The sequence below is a fragment of the Bombus flavifrons genome, chromosome 1 (genome assembly GCF_040668555.2).
Source record: "Bombus flavifrons isolate JBK064 chromosome 1, iyBomFlav1_principal, whole genome shotgun sequence".
NCBI lineage: Eukaryota > Metazoa > Arthropoda > Insecta > Hymenoptera > Apidae > Bombus > Bombus flavifrons.
The window spans coordinates 19,191,428-19,217,268 of record NC_138442.1 but is presented as its reverse complement, the minus strand read 5'-3'; the positions used below and the strand labels follow the sequence as shown (position 1 = coordinate 19,217,268).

General features: G+C 36.6%; 1 long non-coding RNA gene across 1 annotated transcript; it reads right to left on the bottom strand.

The window, feature by feature from the left end:
* Nucleotides 1–11,731: 11,731 nt before the first annotated feature.
* On the bottom strand, nt 11,732–23,772 carry LOC138183368 (uncharacterized). The gene is made up of 4 exons (XR_011174048.1): nt 23,537–23,772; nt 22,566–22,796; nt 12,747–12,928; nt 11,732–12,137 (listed from the first exon to the last, which is right to left on the bottom strand). It is a non-coding gene; the product is annotated as an uncharacterized LOC138183368 (long non-coding RNA).
* Between the last annotated feature and the right edge of the window lie 2,069 nt (nt 23,773–25,841).

The following is a 25,841-nucleotide window of genomic DNA, read 5'->3' as shown; positions in this document are numbered from 1 at the left end:
GTATGTGCTATGTGCAAAAATATATTACCTTTTAAAACTAGGCAGTAAGTCGAAGATTTTCCGTAAAAAATCATCGAAAGGAATAACATTATTTCCTAAATATTAAAGAATAGATGGATAGATAGACAGCAGGGACACACAATACTTAACTCCTAAATAAAAAGAAAAAAAAAAAAAAATAACCGTAGTTTAGTATGTATTACGTGAGCATGTATTAAAATTGCACTCCTGTAAAGGAGAAAGTGTAATTTCTCGTGTTTCTACCCTGTAGTTTCAGTAGGAATTTGCATAAACATCTACAATCTACTCGTCAATTTGGTATTAATCATTAAATATACTTACGTACAATAAACCGAAGGAAGTAAAATAAAAAAAAAAAAGTAATCTATGGAATAATAAAAGATTGTCAATGATCAGGACGCAGGAAAACGCGAAACGCACGCGTCAAAGTATTGGCCCGTTAATTGGAAACCGTCCATGATTATTATTGCCAGCGTTACTGCGCGCTAGTGAATCCGTACGCGCCGCAAACAATGAGCTTTTTAAATGAAATTTCAGTCACACGCGCGAGCGAATCGCGAATTAATGCACGGAAAGAAACGTAATTACCGTGTGTTCGCGTGTATGCGTGTGGATATGTAACGTGGTGGTATTACCATCGTCGAGCATTATAAGGGAGCGTCATTATAATTACTCTTCATTACCGTTTTATCTTCTCTTTTCTATTTTTTCTTCTTTTTTCTCTTTTTTTTTTTTACCTTTGCAGTCGGCCAACAGAGAGGCGTTTTACAGTGAAAATTCATTAAACGCAATCGCGATGTAAGCGAACATTTATCGTCCGGATCGATAATTAACTGGCCGCGAGGTGTTTTCGTAAAAACCTTTCTGTTCGTTGCGTTGATCATTTTTATTAGCGTGCTTGATTTCCACTTTTTTCTCGAACTAAAATTAAGGGATTTTGGGAGCTACATTTTTCTATAATAATGTAGCTTTTGAGATTTCACGTGCTAAACGACGTTTGTTAACGGTACTTAATTAGCCGTTGTGGCACTGTTGGATTTATAATGTTCTATTTCTTTGTCAGCGTATACAGTTAATCTAAAGTTCTTTCGTCAAATTTATAAAAGTATCGTATGTTTCTTCGTCCGAGAAAAAGCACTGAATTTTCCAAAATAAAACGTTGTGATATATAAATATAAAGTACGTGATATAATATTGAGTAAATAAAACAACGACGTTATAAACAAGTAATGTAACGATGTTGTTGCCTCGGTATACGGAAAACAGAAGGAAAGAAATTGTTTTACAGGCAGAACAAAGTAGAAGAAATAAAATAAAAAATAGAATAAGGAAAAAAGTAGAAGTAGAATAACGAGCAAATATAACATCGATAGCTCGTACAACTGAATTCTCTGAATCGAGATTTACACACGTGTCAATGCTAGTAATTTAATATTTCTCCGACTATCGTTGCAATTTTTTGTATTCGCTTTTTCTGCGTTGAGTTTCCACCGTTAATCTCGCACAGGTAGTAACCCCTTTTAACCGACAATGAGCAGCGTACTTCACATTTATTCCCACAAGTTGTATTCGTGCGTGCCACTGTGAACGTCGTAGTTTTTAACTCACAGTGTCATGCAAATGCTGACTGGCCTACGTACGCATCCGCGTCCCGATTTAAATCTGAAAAGTTCTCCTTTTCGTGCCTCCGCTCGAAGAGAAGTTAGCATGAGAAAAGGGGCGTGCTCCTTTCGGAAAGGGCCAAAGAGAAAGAGAACCTCTTGCCAAAAGGTGCTCGAGAATTCTTTGGTTAGAATTACGTGGAACTTTCGTTTCTATTAGGTCACTGCTGGGATCGTCAATGGTTCGAGAACTGTGCGAGGAATTTAAGTTTAACTGGAGGCGTTAGTCATTAAAATTTTCTTCGTTTCGAAATGAGAAACGTTTCTTTTACGTTATCGATGCATATAATATTCATTCGATATCTATATCAGTTACATTTTCATTTCATATTTGTTATCTAATATTTATTTGCGTTGACGTTCGTACGATACATCCTTTTAGTTTTATTTTATTTTCTTACCTTTGTATTATTCGTATATTTTATCAGCGCAGCATTGCAACAACATCAAATTATTTACTGTCATCCGTTTCAAATCGTTCATTTTGTTTACGACGAAAGCATACTAATGGGTTTCGATTCTTTCCTCCCATGAGCAAACAATTTTTAATCATAAATGGTAGAAATTACTTTCCTCCAGAAAATTTGATTTTCTTAACATTTTGAATGGTAGAAGAATAACGTGTTACATCTATTGTTTTAACAGACACGCTATTAATAATTAGACGAGGGAACTTACGCAAGCAGTATACGTAATATTTGGTCTTAAAATTATTTTATACGTTATATTGGTTTGTCCGTAAAAAGACGTATAACGTCAATGTCTTTCAAGGAATATTAACGCTGGCAAACGGTTAAAGAGGAAACGGAGGAAAAACTTTGAAGCTAGAAATAAAACGAAACGAGCATCTGGAAACCGGTTTCCTCTTCTCTCTTTACAGCTCGAACTGGGTGATAATCGAGAGTGTCGCATGTTGATTTGCAAAGCACCGTGAAAGGTTGAAACTGACTGAAACGACTGGTATGAAATGTGAATGACATGTGGATGCCATGACTTCATTATTCGAATGTTACGTACTCGTACGCGCGGAGAGCGTAATTATATGTAGCATCTCATTAAATCCAAGAAGGTAGCCATAATGTGTACTGTACGTATAATGCAAACTCGCGAGTATAATTCCTGCTTTAATAAGCTGCCGTCATTGCGACGATTAAGGAAATTAAATTTCTAGAAAGAATGCTTGGCTGCAACGTCGTACCATTCTTTTTACGAACTAAGCAAACATTCATTCATATTTCGATTCAGTTCAACTATTCTTGCGTTATTATTGTTTAGCCAGATAATTGGGTTTCTGAAAGGGTAACCACTCACACGCTCACATACTTGTATTTCTCAAAGTGCTTGCAATAGAACTGCATTTACTTTAACTTGTCGGGGGACAAACAGTTTGCACAATTGGAGTTCGCTCATTTTCCCCTTTACTTGTTATTTTTCCTTTCGCATAGCAGACATTATCAAGTGAATTCGATCGGCAGAAGTTCGGTTAATCCAGCGCTAACTAAAATTTTGTTCCAGATAAACGACGTTCTACCGTATAAACAGTTCGATGCTACCTCATTTAGGTCCAAATTAATTTAGAAGTAGAATTTTTTCTCGTCAATGTGCCGTATAAAATGTTCGAAGCTTGTAATTAGATTCCAACTGGCTGGTAATATACTCTCGTCGCTGGTTTCAACTTCTCTTAAATCGGCGAGTCAGTCCGGAAGTGTTTGGGGTCAACCGTTGAAAGAGAAGCGCAACCGAGAAACCGAGGAACAGCGAGCATCCACGGCGGCTCGTGATTAATATAAATGTAGCAACTAACGAACCGTAACGACGTTGATGGCTGACAGGCGGAAACAGAATTTTCTGCGTGTATCCTAACGTGCCGCATTGTCTGTGACATTCCCGCGCTTCAGGTATATACTCTAATACACTGGCGCGCATGCACCACCCTGAACCACGTTGTGTCCCCAATGAGCGTATACGCGGCTTGTCACGCGTATAATGCCGCAACTTTAGCATTAATGTCTCACCGGAGCCAGGTATGTGTCCTCGCATAATTAGCGCCGGCTTTTTATGCACCGTGCTGGAAAACGGTCGACGAAACTCGATGGTGTTCCACCTCGGGGGTTGATCGCTTCTCTCTTTCCCTCTCGACGGGACGAATCGTTGGTTCGAAAGGAGAAGCCCCGTGTTTCCCTCACCCTTTCTTTCCTAATTTGCATGTCGAGAGAAAAAAATATGCCCGGTGGTAGAGGCATATTTTTTGGTTAGAAACTTTCTCAGGCTCTTCTTCTTCTCGGGGCTCTTTTCCAAGCGGTTAGGTTAGGAGGCACGAACAGGGTAAAAGATACGCGAGGACGGTTTTAATTTTTCTATGGCGGAGAGTGAGACGGAAAGAGGAAGGCAGGACTTGTTTCGAGATTTACGAATATGCTGAATAATTGTGATTTGTGAGACGAGCAGTTGCAAGCACGGTTGCAGAGGTCGTAAGGCTAATGGAACCTGGTGTATTATGTTCTTGTAACGGTGGGATTACAGCAATGGTCCGTTTCTTTGGTTCACTGTGTTCGAGTATTGAAGACACGGCGCGATGTGTTTTTTTGCGTTATATATCATATTTTATATATCGTATTTTATACGGTATGTTATAATGAAAGTATCAGGCGCTGATATAAAATAGGTACTCTGAAACGGTATTTGTACACAAGCGATTGCACGGATATTGCAGATGAGCTGCAGTAACAGTACACGTGGATGTTATTAAAATACGTAAATTAATGGCAAATCAACGATCAGACGCAGTATTTGTCATTTTCGCGGACAATTACAAATTATGATTGATATTATGTATGAATTGACGTACCTTGAAATCAACAACCTGATCATTGATTTATCTGTCTACTGATATTAAGTAAGCTGGAATTAATCATACCATATCATATCGGTTCTAGAAACATATCTTATATACCTGGTCTATAACTTAGGAATAAAACAATCTGAATATAATGCAGTGTATAAGGATCAAGACAGTTCATTGAATTTGACATTTATATCTTAGCACACAATAGCTTTCGGGAATTAATTTTATCGTATCGTGACATTCTATGATTTATCTGTGATCTTGCAATGAAATTAAATCGAGTCTGAGATTGAACAAATGCCTGGATATTTTTGAACGCTAATATGTATACACATGTATCAATCATCCGAACCTGCACTTGTTAAACCTTCCATCGTCCGAAGGTACATACTTTAACACGAGTTCGCAAGAGATTTATGTCAAGAAAATGAAACGTAGAAATTAATACGCGCAATATACATGCAGATATGCTTTGTTATTATAGCTACTGCGTATACGACTAAATGTTACGACTAGAATCGAGGTAGAAGCGAAACTATTCTTCATACGGAGTATGAAGAAAGAGAAACGTGTTAGACGCGTTTGGGTAAGAAAAGAAAAAAAAAAAAACATCATTCCATCGAATGTAATGTATCTCCCAATTACTTCGTCCGATCAATCATTTCAATCACGCAATCTATCGATCAAATAATACTGTCTTCCACGTGAAAGAATCAAACGACCAAAACGAGAGCCACGATATATGGATATGTAAGAGTCGAATCCCGGGCTCTATCCTGTGTCAGAGCAGATCCCATGCAGCGATTACGTCACCAGAAACCGCGCATTCACCGTTTGCAAAGAGAATTTTAAAGACATCCCTCGTGATCGCCGATTACTATCGTTGCATCGTAATATTGCTCTCTCATTATACCTATTACCGCGATCGATGCCTGGCAATCGATCATGGATCATTAGATCGCGCCCCGTCGATCGCGACCGAGCCTACAAATCCGTTCTTCAACGCATATACCTTAGGTACTTGAGAAGGTGCGATGCAGGAGGCGCGTTTTTATAAAAACGACGAAGAGATAAGGGGGGAAAATTATGTAAGAAAACGAGAAATAATCAATCTTCTATTCGATGAATCTGGTACTTTAAATAAATTGGCATTTTTTCCTTTGTTCGTCCAAGGTACGCTTATTCGAAGAGTACGTACGAGCAACGTTTGCTGAATGTCGATTTTATCTTCTCGTTTCAAATTCTGATTAGCCAGATCGAGTTATTTTAAATCTTTTCTAACACGTTTTCTTGCTAATACTTTAGCCCCATGACGAAACATGGATATTGAAGAAACGAATTTTAAGAGTTAACTGATACAGTATTTAATTCGTTTAATCCTGGAGTTTTTAATTTGCTTAATGATATGCAAAGGGTACATTTTTTGAATTTCTTTCTTATACGTAAAAGTTTGCGAAGTTATTGCTCTGTGTTCAAGTAAATGTGTATCTCTGGGTATGTTATAAAAATTGTCACGCTATAATTAACAAGTAACGTTTATTAAGCTAGATATTTTAATATACAACTATTCTTACAAATTATATTTTCACAGTACACCCATTCTAATCATTTAAAGTTACAAAAAGAAGAAAAAGAAAAGAAAGAAAAAACGCAAGATCGACTTTAATAAACTCATCTCTATCTTCCATACTTTGTTGCTAGGAAATACCAATTTTTTGGAAAAAGGACATCTATTTTACGATATTTTATTTCTCTCCGATAAACTTCGATAAACTTCGTACTTTATTTCTATTTTCTTGTTCTCATCTATTACGTACCTGTTCGTTTCCACAACTATTAGCCACAGACTTTTTGAGAACACGTTAACTTCTGAGAAATCTCCCCCGTTCCTCTCAGTGTAAAGTCGTTGCTCGACAATGAGACTCGCGACACAACAATCGGCCCTTCGAGCAAACATAGAAACGAGCCTGGTGCTTTCAATTCGCCCAATGAAATATGCGATTACCACGCAAAGGTCGAGTGGGGATCAATAGATCACGACGATCGAGAGCATTGGGACATGCTGAATGGGATATCGACGTCGTTTCGATTTAGAAAGAGGGGAACCGACGCAGGTTCTACACTGGCGTGTACGAGCTGTGGGGCACGTTAAACCCCAAGGGCGGGTTCCTTGCAACCCCTTCTCAGGTTGTCCAGGTGGAAGGCACAGTCGAAGATCGGCCACTCGATCAGTTTTCTGCCGGTCTGCCGCGAATCTCCTCGCCTTTCGTCTTTCGCGAGTTTTATTCACTTTATACGATTATCTTATAATTTTTAACCTCTTTACAGTGTAATATATTTACAATGGTAGAGCTGGAACTATGAGAAGATCAATTTAAAAAATACTCGTTTGTTTTATTGTGACACTAGATACAAAAGATAACTTCAAGTTATAAGTAATAAATTTTTAATAATTATATTGCGTATAATAGGATACGAGGGATAAGATACAATTTATGGTTTCGTATTATACTGTGGAAATGTCAATGGTACAGATATTGCGTGAATTATTACTTGATAAAATCAAAGTGTTCGGGAGATTTTTAATGTTCGAGGCTAATAAATCATACAGTGTGTGTTTGGATGTTAGCAAATGTTTCTCCAACGAAACTTTTTCCACTCTTTTTCTTATAAATCGTTTTTCTGTGAATCTTCATAATTCTAACTTCGAACAATCCAATATAAGCTTCGTCCGTTTAACAACTTTATCATTTTGCATTTCTTTCCTAAGGAATGGGAGATGAAAATTTTCCTCGCTAATTAGTGATAGTGCGTGTCTTTGTAAAGTGTGCTGAAATTAAAATATGCGTACTAGAAAGCTTTAAAATGCGCAAGATACGATACACAACTTAAAAACGAATTTAAAAAAAAAACTCCTGCCTAATTCTTCAACGCTGCAATATAAAACAAAACAAGATTCTTATGGCATCCAGAAAATATTGTCGTAAAATACAAAGAAAAACAATAGGAAGAATATAGAAGAAACTAAAATTCGATTCAAGTTTCAACGTTACCAGTTACAGAGACGTCGATGGAATTCAGTCGAATCGGAGAAAAAGAATTGAATTCCCATTCAATCCGTTCCGTGATTTCTGTTCGCGTTCGTAGAAGGTGTTCGAGGTATCGCCGACACCGGTACTTACCGTTCGATCGCTTATCGATCGGCGTAAATAGACGTGGATTAGCCTTAACGAGCTCCTAAGCAAATAAACCGACACTGCCGGTCAGCACCGGGAAAAGCCTTACTCGGTGAGGATTGAGTTACTAACTGAACGCCAGGATCAACCTGGTCGGGCATGGCGAACCTTAGACAAGGTATAAGAACGACCTTCTTTCATTCTCGAAACGCGGAAGAGGCAGCGGTCATCTTATAGTAAATCGTGAACTGGTTTTGCATAAGACGAAAACGAAACGTGGATTCGTGTTTGTTTTGTATTTCTTTTATTATGAAATACGATTATTATAATTGAGTAGAGACTAGTTTAACGATATTTCTAGGATTTTAATCTTGTGATTTTATGATGATTTATCAATTCATCGCGTAATCGATAGTGTAGAGCGTAAGCGATTAGAGCAATCCACATTAGATTTCAGTTAGTAGCATAAAACAGAAACGTTATATAATATTTTTCTAGTACAAATATTCGTGAAATTTACACCGTTTGCCAGATTTTTGTTTTCTATCTAAATAAATCCTCTGTGACAATCCTTAAAAAGTTCAAGTTAAAGTTACGAATGTTTGTGTGCTGGGGTTAATTTCAGGGTATTTAATTCTAATTTGTACTACACATCTTGTGCAAACTATCTGTCTATGAGTATAGAATACAAGATAAAATACAGAAAAGTGAACATTTGAGAACACTTTCATTCTATCAACGAAACAAACAACTTTCTGTATTTAGTATCCAAAATCAACTTTTGTAAATGAAACTAAAAGCTGAATAAAAACGAATTTTTATTAAATCTAGATGAATTTTTTGTCACTTGCCTTTAGAAACTAAAGTCATGCTATAAAATACACCTACGTGTTATACATAAAAATGGTGATGCACGAAAACTCAGTTCCAAAATGATTCAGCTGAAAGTAACCCACAATTCCATTAAATTAAAATTAACAGATTCACGAATTTACCAAATCTTACGAATTTATCAAGTACATAAACGAACTAACCACTACCAAGATACATCCATAAAGAATCCCGACTTCTCATCTCACGAAATCCGATCTAAGGAATCAAACGATTAAACGAATCGAACGACGAGCACGAAAACACATTAAAATCTCCGGAGAAAAGGAAAGCGACGATAGAAAAGTGGAAAAAGAGGGATTCGAAGAAAGCCATGAAAACGGACCGTGGGGACCGTGGTAACTGGGCAAAATTAAATCTCCATTAGGCGGGACGTATGAATTATGAAGACGCGAGGTGGAGTCGAGCAGAAAGGAAGGAGAAACTTCGCCTTAGCAGGGGTGGAGAAGCGGTAGATAATGATACACGTGATTTCTTTACGTATTCCCATCCTGTGAAAGCTCGCGCAGACTCCGGTAGAGCAAAGTTTTCGAAAAATACAGCAAGAACCTTCTGAACTGTCCGCGAAGCGGTGAGTGTATAGAAGCTGTGGTACAACTGGTTGCATAATTAGCGAATGATTGATGAGATGAAAGCTATGAGTTGCTTGTGAGATGGCAAGACGTTAGGCTCGCAAGGATGCTTGCAAAAGAGCGGAATGTTTCGTTTGTGAACGAGGTTGGATATCATGGACGACAGGCGTTTATGCATGCTTTGTTAGGTTATTGACAGTAACCTGTAGCTAAATGCAAGGCACGTACACCAAGTACGTGTTAGCTACTTTGTGCAGTCAGTTCCTGAATAGGAGAAACAAAGTGGCAAATGTTAAAGAATCGTGCTTTGCAGTTGATGCGAGCGGGATTGTACGTGGGTTGCGAGTAGAAAAAAGATACGTTGAATTTAAAGTTGTTCAAAGAAATGAATTATTAATATCGGTTAGAGTAAAAGCAAAAGAATATATTGAGTTATTATTTTAAACAAAAAATTTGAGTTTGATTCTGTGTATATTTTTAAATGTTACATTGAGAAAGCTAGATTTTCTTCTTCTATCGTGTTGTACATTCGGTGAATTAACGCGTGATTCAATTTTTGTTGAATGTTTCGTGTGTACATGTTCGAAAATAAGTGTCAAATGATTAATATCCAAAGATCTTTAAAACACAAGTATATAAAGTGATGTTACTTCATCGTAACAGTGCATAGAATATATCTAACAATAAACGGGGAGCAAACTGATTCGTTCGAATTTTCTACGATATAATTTCTCAATTTTCACAATGTTTTATTATATTTTTATGATTACTTAGTTTCTATAAGGATTATTTCCTCTTGGCATTAGCTAATAAACGAAGCCATTAATTTTTCACGACATCGCGATTCTCTTAATCATAGAAAATGAATTATTACATCAGGATTTTATCACAAATAAATCCTCTCCTAATCTTCTAAATTTATACACAATTTGACCTAAGAAACGTAACCTAATTTTGTGTGGATTTTTCTCAGAAATGTAGTTATACCGCTCCATTTGTTCGCATCAAGATTCTACATTATAATGCACAATACGGATCATTGAATGCAATCTCGCGGTCTTCGTAATCCATCGTGACGCAACCCACGCACGTCGTAACGGAGTTAGGCCGCTCGAAAAGTGCGAATTTCGCTTTATTCCCCGTGCCTTTTGGCCTGTATATCGAGCTATAGTTTTCAATCTTGAACCGCTGCCTACGTATGCTCGTACGTGTCAACTCGAGCGAACGAGCTTTCAACCTTTTACACATGTGACGGCAAAGCGTGCCGCAAAATGCGCGCGTGGGCGTAAGTTTGCAATTTGATCCCGCCGTGCGATTTGTTGCTACATTCTCCATAGAAGTAAATCGCGAAACTGCTTCGTTCTTGCACAACAACCATCTCTTATGACAGTCGATCCAATGGAAATTTTTGACACTAATTTAGTATACATCTTTTAAAAGAAAGGATGAGACTTTGGATATACATATTCTTCATCTGCATTCCTGTTTTTCAAAAGCTCTTATACTCTCTGCTGAATATAAAGAAGGTTTGACGTTAATTCACACATATTTGTTATCATAGGGATTGTAAGGGCATTTTCGTGTCTCTTTCGCGATTTTTAACAACGTTTTTCATATTTAACACGATTTTCTAAGTAGACAATTGAAATAATAAATGAACAGAGACGTGTAATACGAAGATTGAATTAATATATATAATCTAAGTATGATACAGGGTGTTAAATTATTTGGTGAATATCGTAAAAAGATATTTCGAGATATTTAGGTTAACACAGAACGTACTTTTTGAAATTAATGTTAAAAAATTTAATATTCAGTATACCAGATATATATACACACACATATAAAATCGTATATTTTTATTCCAATAATGAAATTTAACGTTTTAACCGAATGTTCTACCAATTTTCGAAATTTATTGCTGCTGTTATTTAATGGAAAATGTTTTTAATGTGATTGGATACAGGCAGCAAAGTTCATACGTATGAAATCAATACTTATTTGCTACCGAGATACGATACGTAATAATTTCAATATTGGTCGTTTGTGGTCTGTTTGATATATTTTTGGTGACAAGAAGATGAAAATATATTCATTTAGCGAGCGAATATATTTTGATACATATGAAAATGTTCTTCCAATTGGACGAATAATTAAAGTATTCTCTAGAATTCGTCGTGAAAATCCAGATGAAAAGTGTATAGATATGTGTACGAAATCAATTTGGAACGAATAGCTTTTTATTATTTGAATGCGACAACTCTTTTGTGTAACATTTTAATTGACGGAGAAAATAAAGCTTCCGTGTTTTCGTTTGATACTTTTCCTCTAAAATATGGTTTTTAGTAATGTCAATATTAATTATTTCCTGAAAGCGTCCGTATTAATTATTCCTCGATGGTACTTCGTGCTCGTATTGAAAAAAATTTTAATTGCAGATATTGTTAAAATGCATGTTTTAATTCATTCAATACACATTCAACGAATTTTCCAAAAAATACAAATATCTCACGTCCATATTGTAAAATTATTGTTGTTGCTAACGTAGCATAAACATATTTTACATAGTTATTCAACAGTAAATTTATTAAAAAGAAATGCACATGTCCATTTTAACGAAGAATTTGATGAATATGTATTTTATAATGTAATGGTAGATAGATATATCTTCTCGGTTTAATTTCATCAAACGATACAACGCTGTTGCATATTTTACATTTTCTTTAGCCTTTCATGAAATTTCATTTCCATCGGTAGCGCATCAATACTAATTTATAACCATAAACTCTGCGCATATATCTATACAGTACCGTGGTCTGTTCTTTTACTACAATTTCAATTGCTTTTGATAAAATTTTGCTGCGTATTTATAATTCCTGACGCGTTATTAATTTATAGAATGAACGAGATTTTAAACGTCAATCGAAACTCCTAGACCACATAAATGCCACGCTCGTCCTTCGTTTTGAACCTGAAAAGAAAAACTATTTGTATTAAAATTATTACTGACTATTAAATTTTATAATTCATAAACAAATAACTCCCAAATCTACACAACCATCTTAACTATCTAAACGTAAACAAATTTCTAAGTTTGACTAAATCGTATTATACGACATAACGTCATATGTATTATACTTTTAATAGCAATTATCTATGTCCAATTTATATCCAAAATTCATATCCATCACAAAAGTACTCAACTCTACAAATTCAAAATCCTCTCACTTATTCTATAAAACATTTGTTTCATCTTTTGTTATCCATTCAAGGGGAAAGAAGGAGAAACTCGAACAAACTTCGATAAATCCATTGACCACGATCCAATAAGCAACGCGTAATGATTTCGTTACTTAATTAGTATCTGGTTCACGTTATCCTTATAATCAGTGCAGTACTTTCGATTTGGAATTTGTTCCCTTTTTCTCAAAATTACGCGTGTGGGCACGCGTGGAATGTGCTCGTTGGTACACGCACGTGCGTTCGCGTGCAATTTATCACGCGAGATCGAGAAATGGCCCGAGGCAGCATCGTCGACGAGATAACGAGGAGAATTCCGTTTCATGGAAATCTTTGGTACCTTTATGGTGGCCGTTCGTCTGTACGCGAAGATACCATGTTTCGCCACGAGGATCCCGTAGGAGAGGCGCAACGAGAAATATCATTTCAACCGTGCTTCCTCGCCGCTGTACGCTCCGATGAGTTAGTTTTCCGAGAGATACCGGGAATTTTGCATTGCCACGCTGCTTCGAGAAAGTTGCTCTGTTAATGCGAAAATACGTTGTACTTGAGAATTAAAACTTCTTACTTGAAGCGAGAAATAATTGCTTTAGGAATTTTTGTACGTTACAGTATTGCTTTCTAGATATGGCAGTTTGTTTTATTCTTATCGCGAGATTACGTTCATCAGGAAAGTTATTAGTAAGCACGTTGATTTACAGGAATTTAGATTTAGAGTTTAAGGTAAAGGTTTAAGGTTAAGGTAAAGGTAATTGAAAGGATGAACGTGCAGAGAAGAAATACGACGAGAGAACTCGTGAAGTTACATTATTCGTACTATTGATATTGAGCTGTAGACATAGGTGAAGTTACTTTGAAAACGAAACCCATATATTTCTTTCACGATTCTATCTTATTCGATTTCTATAAGAAGAGTAAAATACCACTGAATTTCTTGATTTCCAAGAAACATCTAATTTTAACCTTAAAGGTAGTACTTTTTCATAATTTCCTCGAACGATACCACGAAATATGAAAATAAGTAAGAAATGTTGAATGCTCTGGAACGAAGTTTAACCAATATAATTAATTATAATCGTGATTTGCTTTTTATACTACTTATCCAATAATTTACGATGCTTGAATGCATATTTGTCGGTCATTTGTGAAACGAATACCACAGAGAGAATCATTTAGAGTACTATAAGGTAGTGAACGAAATTGAAAATGCAATAAACGAAAGGTGAGGTAGAGAAATTAACACCGTCCTATTTTATACTACGGTACAATGTGGCAACCTCGTGCTTAAATCAACAATGAATGTCTCGTGCACGTTTCAGCTACATTGTACACAAAACTCGATAGCTACTTGGTGAATGCGTGGGCGACAACCAGTTTACCGTATAATATTTAAGAGCAAAGAATTTGTCAACGACCTGAATTGTTTAAATGATTTATGAGCCACAGTTCAGACCTTGATTATACGGTCCGAATGAACTATTGTTTCTTACAGCATAAACAAGCTTTAAGGTCACTCTCGAATAATATTACAGAGTATTCAATTGTAGGGAGTACGCTTTAGATTCACCTGAATTAGTTACCTGCTTTATCGTTCAACATTAATTCCGCTGTTTGTTTGGAATAAAAATATATTCAATAACACTAGTGAAATAGAAAAACGATACAAATGATATTTTTAATAGTTATTAATACGATATAAATGTAATTAACTGCACAAGGATAGACATAAAGATTTCCTTTAATTTATTGTTCAAATTATATAGATGTAAGATAGTGTCAAAATGTCAAAAAGTTTGTCTAATTGCTATTAAAATTCCTTTTAATTTTCATTGTAAATATATTTATATAATATCTTCATTTTATGGACTAGTTTTCGTAGTTCACAGTTTATGAAACGCTATTAATACAAAACACCTTCGGTATAGCAATTTTGTTTTATTTAGAATTTATGGAACGAAGATTAGATCGTGTTTAAACAATCGATTCACAGTTTTTCAATTTCTACAGAGCCATATGTTTCCTTTGTGAAACCACACAAAGGTTTACACAATTGCTTTGTAAAACCTTTCAAAGTCTTCAATTGTCGCGTATTACTTCTCATTCGTTATACGGCATGAAAAGTCTAGAAAAACTCATAACGAATATAAAATACGATATTAAAATTTTCAATCGCTGCACACAAATCTTCGCTCTCGTATATTATTACCATTCCATTAGAGACGTAACTTTCGTAATTATGAACAAAATAAGCGAAGAAATTCTGCAAAAATATATCGTAACAAGCAAAATGCAACTATCAACAACGCAGCGGTATTTTCTTTCCAAAGTGACTGAACAAATTCTCGAGGCTCCAAGAAATTAACATAACGAACAAAATATAATTTTACCGAAATCTTCCACTGGCCATTGCAACGCTCCATCTCGCAGTTCCCACGTACGATCGTTAAAGCGTAATCCCTCTAAGAAACAAGCAAAAGGACATAACGAGAAAAAGTTCTCGAGAATCCGAAAAAAAAAGAACGAAGGTAACAAGCGAAACAGTAAAATAGGGAAGCGCTTAACAGAACAAGCACTCGGTGTGTCTTTAGAAACATGGCAGTACGTAGTCCGGCGCGAGACGCATCAAGCACGAGGGTACTCGTTAGGCATTGTGATACGTTCTCTCGCGTGTCCGCCGGTTCGTCGAGAGGAACGGTGAGACACATACGGATAGAGAGACGTCGGCCAACAGAGAGAGAAGCAAAGTGTACCGGGTACAACGCGGAGATTTGTTTTTAAGCTTCGTTAAATGGCCGCTGCTTTTTGCAGCCGTGCTCGAGAAAGATTACCAAGCATGCAACTCGCGACTGGCGACTCGGTAACAAGGACTCCCCTTGTATGCGCCACACGAGTCGTCGTGCTGAACGTCTCAATCGTTCGTTCACGAGGACCACGCGGAGGAATGTCTAACGATTTGATTCTAGCTACGAGAACGAGGAGGAGTACGGATCGCCGAGCAGAAGCACGTCCAACGATACGGACGTTTCTTGCGATTCGTTTATCGAACGTCTTCCGTAATGATACTCTTTGCTTCGATAGCAGCTTCTTTTCGTCTTTCGAGAACAATGAGACGCGTTCTTGCGGCTTCGCGTTATCGGTGCTTTAGCGTTGACGAGGTTGGTGGTTCGAAGATCTCGTTACGTCTTAGAAACGCGTGTTGTTGTACAGTGGCTACGAAACGTTTCATTTTCATGGGATTCAAATTTTTTGATCGCTTTAATATGCTTGTACTTGAGGCTAATTAATTAATATGTAAATACAAGGCTGTATCGATAATTTTTGTAGCTACTTTATTATTGCAGTTGGGCGCTAGGTTGGATATTTGAGAGAATTTTGTGCTGCGATCTTGAAGCAGAATATCGTTCATTTAAGCTGATCAGGAGACAAATATAATTAAAGTTCAAATGAGCAGATGCCAAGAGCAGGCATCGTGTAATCAAAAGTTGATTGAAATTTTGTTACAATTGGAAGAGTTCAGATATATATAATTCTATTATACCCTGAAAGTTAAACGAGTTAATACAGGGTATCTCATATTAATTTATTCACGAACCTGTGAAATTTTCAAGTAACTTCTCAAGTAAGTAGCTTATTCCGAGACGATCTCATTGCGAACTACGATATGTTAATCTATTAAAGACATCCAAGTACTTACGAGTTTGTCGAATATAAGTTTGCACGTGTAAGGAAATTTAAAAAAAAAAAAAAAAACGATTCGGAAAAGTCAGGAAAATTAATAACGTGAAAGTTGAAGATAAAACTCATCGTGTCTAACGGTATTATGGAATAAGATCTTGACGATGAGGCGCAAGAATTGAAAATTATTTATCGGCAACTGTGTAGCGGAGAGTAGCAAATCTATTTGATTCGAGAATATTGTGTCGTTCGTTTAATACTGTGTATTATTTGGCGTGTTATTAGGAAATATAAATTAATATGTTAGTTCTTGTTTTTACTAATCAATTCCTCGTAATTATCTTTTCTATGAAAATACGCGATATGGATATATTTTAATAACAATTTCCTAGTTGTGAAGCATAGATTGTGCATACTTAGAAGTTTTCTATTAATAGTTACGTACATAAACGTTATTAGCATCGCTGAATAATTTACGTCTAGACGCAAAAGCTACTTCTTACAACCACTATTAGAATGCAATTGACGTATAAAACATTTTCTAATAATAAAACTATGCGCGAACTAAAGAATGCGAATTATCTCTTGGAAAAGGAGATCTTCCTTCCACTGTAGCTCACGTATACTTTTACGACTACTTTAATTCCAACGCACTCTAATAATTTGTAATTATTCACGGATGATACCAATTTCATCGGAGCAAAGCAAAACCGATTATCATGTATTCCCGATAAACTACTGAATTCTTCGTAAAACCATATGGCAAAAAAGCGGTTGACAGCATCTATTTAGCGTAACATAACGTCTATCTGGTGTGTCCTTTGCGTTTATCGAATGTTTCTGCGAACAGATCCGCTCTCGTCCAATTTTCTGCAGTTGCACAACATATCAATCGCAACCTTGTTGCCACGATCCTCGAACGTTCGCAACGCGACGATCCGTGGAACCCGCTTATTCGGTCTAATTTATCCGTGGACAGACAGAGAAAGAGAAAGGGAGAGCGAATGGCGAAGACGCGTATGACGCGTAATCGTGGCCACGATTTACCAAACGAATCGATCTCGCTGAATAATTCATGCTCGTCTCTCGCGGTCCAACATCTTGATCCACGATAAATGAACTTTTTTTGCTCGACTCGCCGCACAGAACGATAATGATCCGTAATCTCGATAATAACGGCCGACAGTGGCGGGAATGGTAATTTCTCGTGGCATTGACAGAGGGTAATCTTAAAAGCTCAAACGGGAGAGGATCGACGAGTCGTTGACCGTAAATCGTTGCATGGCGAAGAAAGGAAGCATCTCGAAGGATTTGAACTTTCTTCTTTCTCTTCTTTTTCCTTCTCTCGTTTCTTTCGCTCTCCTCTGTTTTCTTTTGTTTTTATTTTTCTGCCGGAAAATATCGGGACTGCGTTTGGTCCATTTAAGACAGCCATTCCAGGAAATATCGCTGATATTTCGAGGAACGGGTTCGTCGACTACCGCGTCATTGTTTGGATCGTTGCACGCGTTGGCCATTCTCGTTTCTCCCGCTTGTCTGTCGGTCGATCCCTCTCCTCGATGGACAGTCGCTGTATCGTGCAGTCGCGTTTATGATTATTGATTCTGTGCGCTCAAAGTACGGACATTTTGTGTTTTTCGAATTTTAGAGAGAATTTGATAACGTTGGATCGTCGAGTTGGGCTTGAAATTTGATGTCGCTGTTTGTTAATAATTACGGGTGATGATGAAATGGATAACAATAGTTGTTATTGTAATTTATGAATATGCTTTTGGCGAATTACAAATTGTTTAGATATTGATTCGCTGAAATTTTAATTCTGGCATATTAATAATTCCTCGGGCATGTAATTGTAATTATTGGTATGGTTATCGATGCACTGTTAAACTCGTACTTAATAGACGAAACAGAAAATGTTTGAAATTCTGAATAGAAATATCCTTGAAAATATTATGTTAAATCGTAATATGATGATCCTCGTGGTACAAAAGCAACAGAAGAGTAAAAGTACCGAGGAAAATTAGAGAAAATAATATAAAATTACTCTGAATTACTGTCCGAAAATTACGATTGTGTTTTAAACTGTTGTAAAAATATCGTGAACGCAAAATAACATTCTTCAGCTTTAAAATATTACCATCAAGTATACGTATGCCAAGGTGTTTAACCGCTGTTTATTGAAACCGGACTCGATGAAATGGAGTTTCAGATCGAACAAAAACAGGGAGATGCGGATGATGGGTGAAGAGGAAGAAAAAGTAGTGGGTAAATTGTAATTTTGTTAAATCATAGGAATCGAGTTCACTGGCTACCGTTTCGAAACCGGTTGAAATTCTTTGTAGAGACCCGGAGAACCTAGTTTCTAGACGAGTTATCGGGACAATTTTACAAAATAGCTACTGTAAAGTGGTTCGCCCACGATCATTTAGTATCACTTTTTTTAGAAGGCAACGTGTATTTCCTTAAATTTATTTATTTCAAAAAGTCCATGTAATAATATATCAGTTGCAAGAGATCGTTGTTGTTTAATTTTAAATTACGTATATGTGATAATTAATTGTATTTACTGTTATTTATTCAACATCGATATTAGTTTAACGTAGTTGTTGGCAATATTTACTTTTCAGTTTGTTAATTTTCTGATGTATTCATTTTTAACAATGTATTCCCTTATATCTTTTGTCGCAATGTTGTAAATTATTTGACAAAAGTTCGTAATGTATCGTTCGTGAAATATATAGCGTACACTCACGATGTATTTAGTACACGTTTAGCGACAGAAACTCATTATCAGAAAGTAATCAGTTTTGAATAGTGTTATTGTAAATCATTAAATCGGTTTACAATCAGGGTTAAGATTGTGACTTGTTATGAACAAATGATACAAAAAGATACCATAAGATAAGCTATTTCTATCGATTATACGTTCTTACTGCAGAAACAGACTCATTTCCGCTGCTGTCACATTCTATTAAACACGTATCTGAAACTTGAACGAAAAGATCTTGCAATACTTTCCTCGATTTGTAATTTGCATGTTCTTAATACTTAATTCTTACATTCTCAATCTAACAATTCTTTAATTTAAGATCCATCTCTTTCGAATTTATTAATTTCATTTTATTTAAATTTACATCTCAATGAGATTAATTTTGAAGCCTTGCAAATTAATTTTTCTGACTTCACAAACTAATTCTACACATTATAAAGCACGAATTAATTTAAAAAGATAATACAATTTCTCGTTTGAGAAAAGATCAGTCTGCAGACGTACGAAGCAACGTTCTGTACGCTCGGTTTCAGCTTATTGTTTCCATCTGCAAAGACAATAATTACGCGCATTCGTATTTGTTTCCCTCCGTATGGTCTGCATGCCTGTTGATTTATACACGTCTATATAATTTCTTACAGTTGAACGAGAAACGAGAATTACACCGATTATTACAGAGTTCTCGTATAATAACGGGAAACGATCACTTCCATTCGCATTCGTCATAACGCAACGCGACGTTTCCTCGCCATTTCTGTTATCGTTGTTGCTTCTTCTTTCTCGTTCGTTTCATTTTCTCCTTCCTCTTTCTTTTTTCCTTACGAAAATTGTATATTGTCGTTTATTCTAGAAATTTAGGACTCGAAGGGTTACGTGGTCTCGATCGACCTAACAACTCTTTTTCTTCGCGCAGTGCTACGTAGGTTCTTGTAATTTTAACGAAAAAGCAAGCACACGAAGGAACGTTTTATGGCAATTTGCTTTCTTTTGTGAGTCGGTGTGTCGTTGAACGTTGCGGTGGCAAGACCGTATGGAAATTGCGAATTTCCTGTGTAATCACGTGCTACATTAAATCATTCCAGTCCTACTTGTTGCACTATTATGTTAACGATCACGGCCAATTCTTTCCCCCGTTCCCATGTCGAGCAAGCCTAAAATTTCGACTGACGAGCGATCATGATTGCGTAGGCTTTGAGAATGTATTATCTCTTCCTGTTACTATGATGTGGTAATCGAAAGACAATTTCGCGACGTTTATTGCCGTCATTGCACGGATTAGAAGCAATTTGTTTGCCATTTCTGTGCATTAGAAGCAATTTGGCTTTGATTTGAAAAACGAATTTTGAAATTTGGTTTGATAGTGTCTTTTGTATTCTTACAGAATTATTATGAGATTATGTAGTAAGAAACATGAAGACATAAAGTCTCAGTTTTTTCTGCAATTCGTGCGGCTAAAATATTTCATTTTATTTTATTCTTGAAGTATTCTTGAAGTATCTCGCGTATAATGTCTATTTTTGATATTTTTTCCAGGTTTTATTGAAATGTATTATATCCAATAAAAGGAATATTCTCTTCTGTATAACAGCTTTGTCTTGAATATATTAAAAAAATACGACAGACCATATTAATATTTATACGATATTCTCTCTTATCTTTTGAAGGAAGATATCATTGTTTATGATAAATCAATTGCTTTTTCAAGTTGTAACACAGAAACCAAAGTATTTACGTATTCCGTTTGAAATTTCAAGATACGCTTCAACTGCAACAAACAGATGATCTCGAAATCGTAGAACTCAGATACGATGCTTCTATTATTAAAGTATTCTTTGAAAGAGACACACTTGTACCACTTTTCCTCTTATATTACGTTATTGTATCCAGTTTGGCAGTCTTTATGTCGATTGATTAACTCCGATTGGTTCGAATGAATTCAATTTAAAAAATTATCATTTAATTTCTAAGTAAATAAAATTGAATATGAAATTGTCACAAATTGTTAAATATAACTCTTTAAATTTCCTTCTCTATACTTTTTAATATAATGCTAATAACTAATTTCTTAGATAACGTTTTTTAACAATCTAAAATCCAAACAAACACTAGAACCATAACTTCAAACACGTAGATTAAGACACTACAACAAATTCATTTATTTTACTGACATTGATGATATTTTTTCTTGCTAAGCCTAAAGCATATATAAATTATATTATAATATAATTCGTGTTGCGTAATATAAATACAACAAATTGTATTATTCTGTGCGAAATCCAAGGTAGAATTTTAATACGTTAAGGTTTAACTGTCTCGAGTAATTCCACAACAACTCGATAACTTGCAGTGCGTCTTGCAATCGAATATTTTTCGAATATTCCTTGTAGTTGATTTGATGATCGTGTTCCTTCGATAAAGATCCTGCGCGTGCTCGCGCGAACAATCGACGACCCGGTTACATTGCACGCGACACGAGCGTGATTCACGTAACCCACTATTTTGTAACCTGTTTGGTACAGGTCCCGCATCCTCTCGTGCTCATTGTGCCCCGGTAAACTTATCGTCGCGCCACACAACCACGCCACACACGAAGAGAGAACCAAGCTCATTTTTATTTTTTTGTCGGCCGGCACACGAGCGACCAACCGATCGATTCGCTTCGAATATCTCTTCTTTCTCTTCTTTCAGTTTCTTCCATTCGTGCGTTCTACCTCTCGACGTTATCGTCTCTTCAGTTCTTACCATGGCATGGAATTTTTTAGTGGCAGGTGTTTTGGCTGAAAAAGTTGGAGGGTGGAAACGTGGAATAACGAGAGGCTGTCTTTCTGACAGACAGGTTTCTATATTCCCTTTGTGGAATGTTCTGGGGAAACGGAAGTTGTGAGTGACTGTAAGAATGCGTTTTCGTCGTACACTATCGACTACAAGTTTCGTATCATTACGTGTTTCATTCGATTAAAATTGGAAAGAGTTTTAAAAAAGGAATCAAATTAGAATTTTATCTAAGGAAACACACTACACATTGACGAGAAACTGGATCGAAGTGAAGGATATTTGTATTGGTATTTGTAATATTAAATCATAGGTGATTCAAGATAGAGACAACTGGAAAAGTATCTTCACATTTTGGGCTGATAGTGTATATATTGGTGATGATCGGTGAGAATAAAGGGAGGCCACAGTGACTTAATGATCTGAAAACGTAGGAGAGGTACTCTAACGATGATTTTATTTCAGTTTGCTTGTTGTTGTCGTTGTTAGATGTTACAATTATTTTAATATTTTATCGAAGAGTATGAAAAAGCCCACCTAAGAATATGAAAAAGTCGCATAAATTGTACGACTCAGAGATCCTTTTTTATTTACTTATTCCATGTAAAGGCAATAAATTCAAATTGACAAAGAATATTTTTTATATAATGTTATAGATATTAACAAATCTATCTTGAAGTTACGTATCTAGCATTAAAATCACAGAAAATAGAATCTTCGTTATTTTCATTAGCTATAAAAGTTTGATATATTATATTATAATATGTTTGAATCGATATTACTAAGTGAAACGTTATTTTCTTTTTGCACGCTCCATTTTCCCATACAACTGTCTTGGCCATTGTTAATTACACAATAACCAAGATATTATGGCATTGTTTGAAATTTACTGTTCGTTCACGATTCTTTAAATATTCGACATTCTGACGAAGCAATCCGTACCTTGATCCTTGAGTTGAAGGGTCGAAGCCACAGTGATTCAGTTGTTTCTTGCCTTCGTGATCAGTTGATTCTTACCAAACCGGTCTTGCAACGGGTCCTGGATCCATCGGTGAGGATGTAAAGGAGTGGGTTACGGCAAGAAAAGAAAATAAGTATCCTCGAACTTCGTTTGACGTCATGGAGGTCAATATCACCTGACTGAATCAGAACCGGGTGCATTTCGTCATCGTCCTGTACAAAAAGATTAATTTTCCATTCAAATCTTTCGAAATAAAATATCATTTTCTTTTTAATACTATGTAGTAGAGGTGCTTCTTCATTTAAAGTCTTTCAAGATAACAATACTGGATCAGCAGTATACTACAATAATCAAATTAAGATTACTTCCTTTTCAGATTATTTTAAAATACTTAGTGTGTGTTAGTTTATCACAAAGTATTTAATGAATTCAATTTTCTACGTATGATCATAATGTTTTTATTGTGGCTTCAGATTGTTTTACAATTAATCGTCGGTCTAATCGTATTTTCTAACAATATCGGTAGTGCCACTAATATGTTCAAGTAAGACAATATGTGTTCGAAATATTTCGAATATAATTCTCACATTCGATGATGAATATCTGATCTTTGAATAATAAACACAATAATTTATAATTCGAATATTTCTCGACTTTCAAAGACAGAGCACTATTTACTTTCAAATTGTACACGAAATTCCATCTTATTTCACCGTGGTTGCCTGTCTGAACGTACCAGAGAAACATCATTCCACGTTAATTCTCATCCTTTATTTAGTTTAAACATTCAAAAGCTGAGATTGACCCACATATAACGCATTCCCAAATAACATTTCAACTTCCATTTTACTTCTCGTTATTTATCCTCACAAACGTATTACAAGAACCGCCGCATCCACTAACATAATACAAATCCTATTTCAACCTACATAAATCAAAATTTCCAACCAACCATTCTCGGCTACCACGCAGACCGAGTAATTCCAAGGATAATTCGAAAATCATCCCATGCGTACAGCAGGGTGGGCGCGTCATCATGGAGGGCGCATGTTTCGTCCACAATCATCACGAAGGCGATCGATAGCGGCATGATGGCGCGCGATTCCAAATTATCGGATCGTTCCACGTGCAGACTGGTCCTTTGATCCGAGACTCGTTATGCCGGCAAGTTCGTTGTCCTACTTTCAACCCTCTCTTCGCCTGTGAATCTCTTCTGGTCTGGCCCTTACCCTGCTGATCCTCGACAACAGAGTATCATAAGGGGATGGGGAAGAGAGACGGACAGAGATAGAGGGCGGAAAAGAGGAAGAGGGAACCGGTAGAGCGAAGGGGTGAGTGGAACCACCCCCGCGATCAATACGGTAATGACCCCCCCGTTCCCGCGATGTTACTATGCTAAGCGTTTCGCTGTTTTATACCCGCGAATATGCCGCACTCTCGGAATCTTCGAGCTCTTTGAACTCGATTCATCGTGCACTGCCTTTATCGAGTCATCTCCTCGTCTTTTGCAGCTTCTTCTTTTCGTACCGAAGTCAATGGCGTCGATACGCCCTTTTCAACGTCGCTTTTCCACGATATTCCAGCGTCGAGTTTGACGTTTAAATCGTTGTTTGAAGTTTGTATATGGAAACGTGGCCGATTAATTAAACTTGGGACACCGTGGGATGTGTAAAACGAGCAAAGAAGAGGCGTTTGATTTTTTTTCACGCCGTTTACATTATTTATGGCACGAGTTGGCCCGTGAGAAGAGTCAACGATCCGACAGATTCTAATCGAGAGAAGTGGAGAGCTTATTGTGCATCGTGGTTCTCCGGCGTTGCGGAATTTTAATGGATCTGTGGCTGATTGTTTGTTTATTGCTCGAGTCGTTTAATAGTAGGAAAATCGTTAAAGAGACTTGTACGATTAACGTAGAATTTTTGTATGTTGTCTTAATTTTAGGTTGATTAAGTTGCAATCAATTGGCGATAGGGTAGTTAAATGTTATCTATTTCTAAATGATAAATCTTATGGAAGCATCGCGTTGTAACGTATGCTGAATTATTTATAGGTAAACTCGGAATGTTTATTTCATGTTCTTTGAAATAAAACTTTTGCTTCCTTGTTCTTTTCAAGTGTTACCTATGTGCATACTTTCAACGTTGCAAACATATTTATATGGACAATAACAAATAGCTCTTGCATTTTACTGGCATCAGTGAAATTCGCTTTTCCTCCGATACTTCTCCTACTTACAACTAGAGAAAAGCTATAATCGGTCTCGATTAAATGCTCTACCTTGTACGTACACATCTATGAACGTTATCTGTTATCTGTTCAAACTCTGATTCTTGAAAAGCATCAAAAAATATTACTTCATTAGATACTTGCCATTTTCTTTCTATATAGTGTATACAAATGTTAGGAGAATTGCTCAAAGTCCAGTGTGTAAAAGATACGAAGAAATATTATTTCGGTTGATAAGCACTTTCTATTTCTTCTCTATAGAGAGTGGAGTTATCTTCTACAAGAAAGAAATAGACACACGTTTCTGAAATACACTATCAATTTTCCTGAAAGTTGAATACAGTTCAAAATTCATGTTGTATCCGAAGTATCTACAACTTTCTTCAAAACTTTGTCAGCATCCGCTAAAACATTCGATAAGAAGTGTGCTTATATCAGACAGCGATACGTGAAGAGATCATACTTGTTGGTACATGGCTACATCGTTCATCGTTCGCTGAAGGGTTAAACGGTTGAAATTCGTGGAAAACAGGGTCATGAAGCTCGCGTCAAGAAGTTGGAGAGACGTTCGCCTCTCGAAATTACGTTTCGCCTCGGAGGACATATCGCTCGTTCTCCACGATCCACACACCGTACTGGAACGCGAGCGCGCTGCCAACGAAATTCCAGCGTAATTTCCATAGCTTTCGGCGGGGCAGGTGATATTTTATCTGCGGTTACGTGGATGGAGCAGCGGGAGAACGTCACGCGAGCTTCATCCCCGGCAAATTGGCCTCGGTAAAAATGCGCCGCCTGATCAACATCTACAACGAGCCGGTGTTAATGCCCCCGGCCCACCTTCGAACTTCCCGTTCGAACCTCGTCGTTCGGTTACGTCGCCACTGCCGCCGTTGCGAACGATAAAGCGTCTCCTTTTTACAGCCAATGAGGCGAAAAATTGCTGACCTCCTCTCCCTCGGCGCACCCCTCACACGATTTTCCAATAACTCGTTTACTATCGGGCCACCACCCTCCTGGCGCGCGCGTTTCGG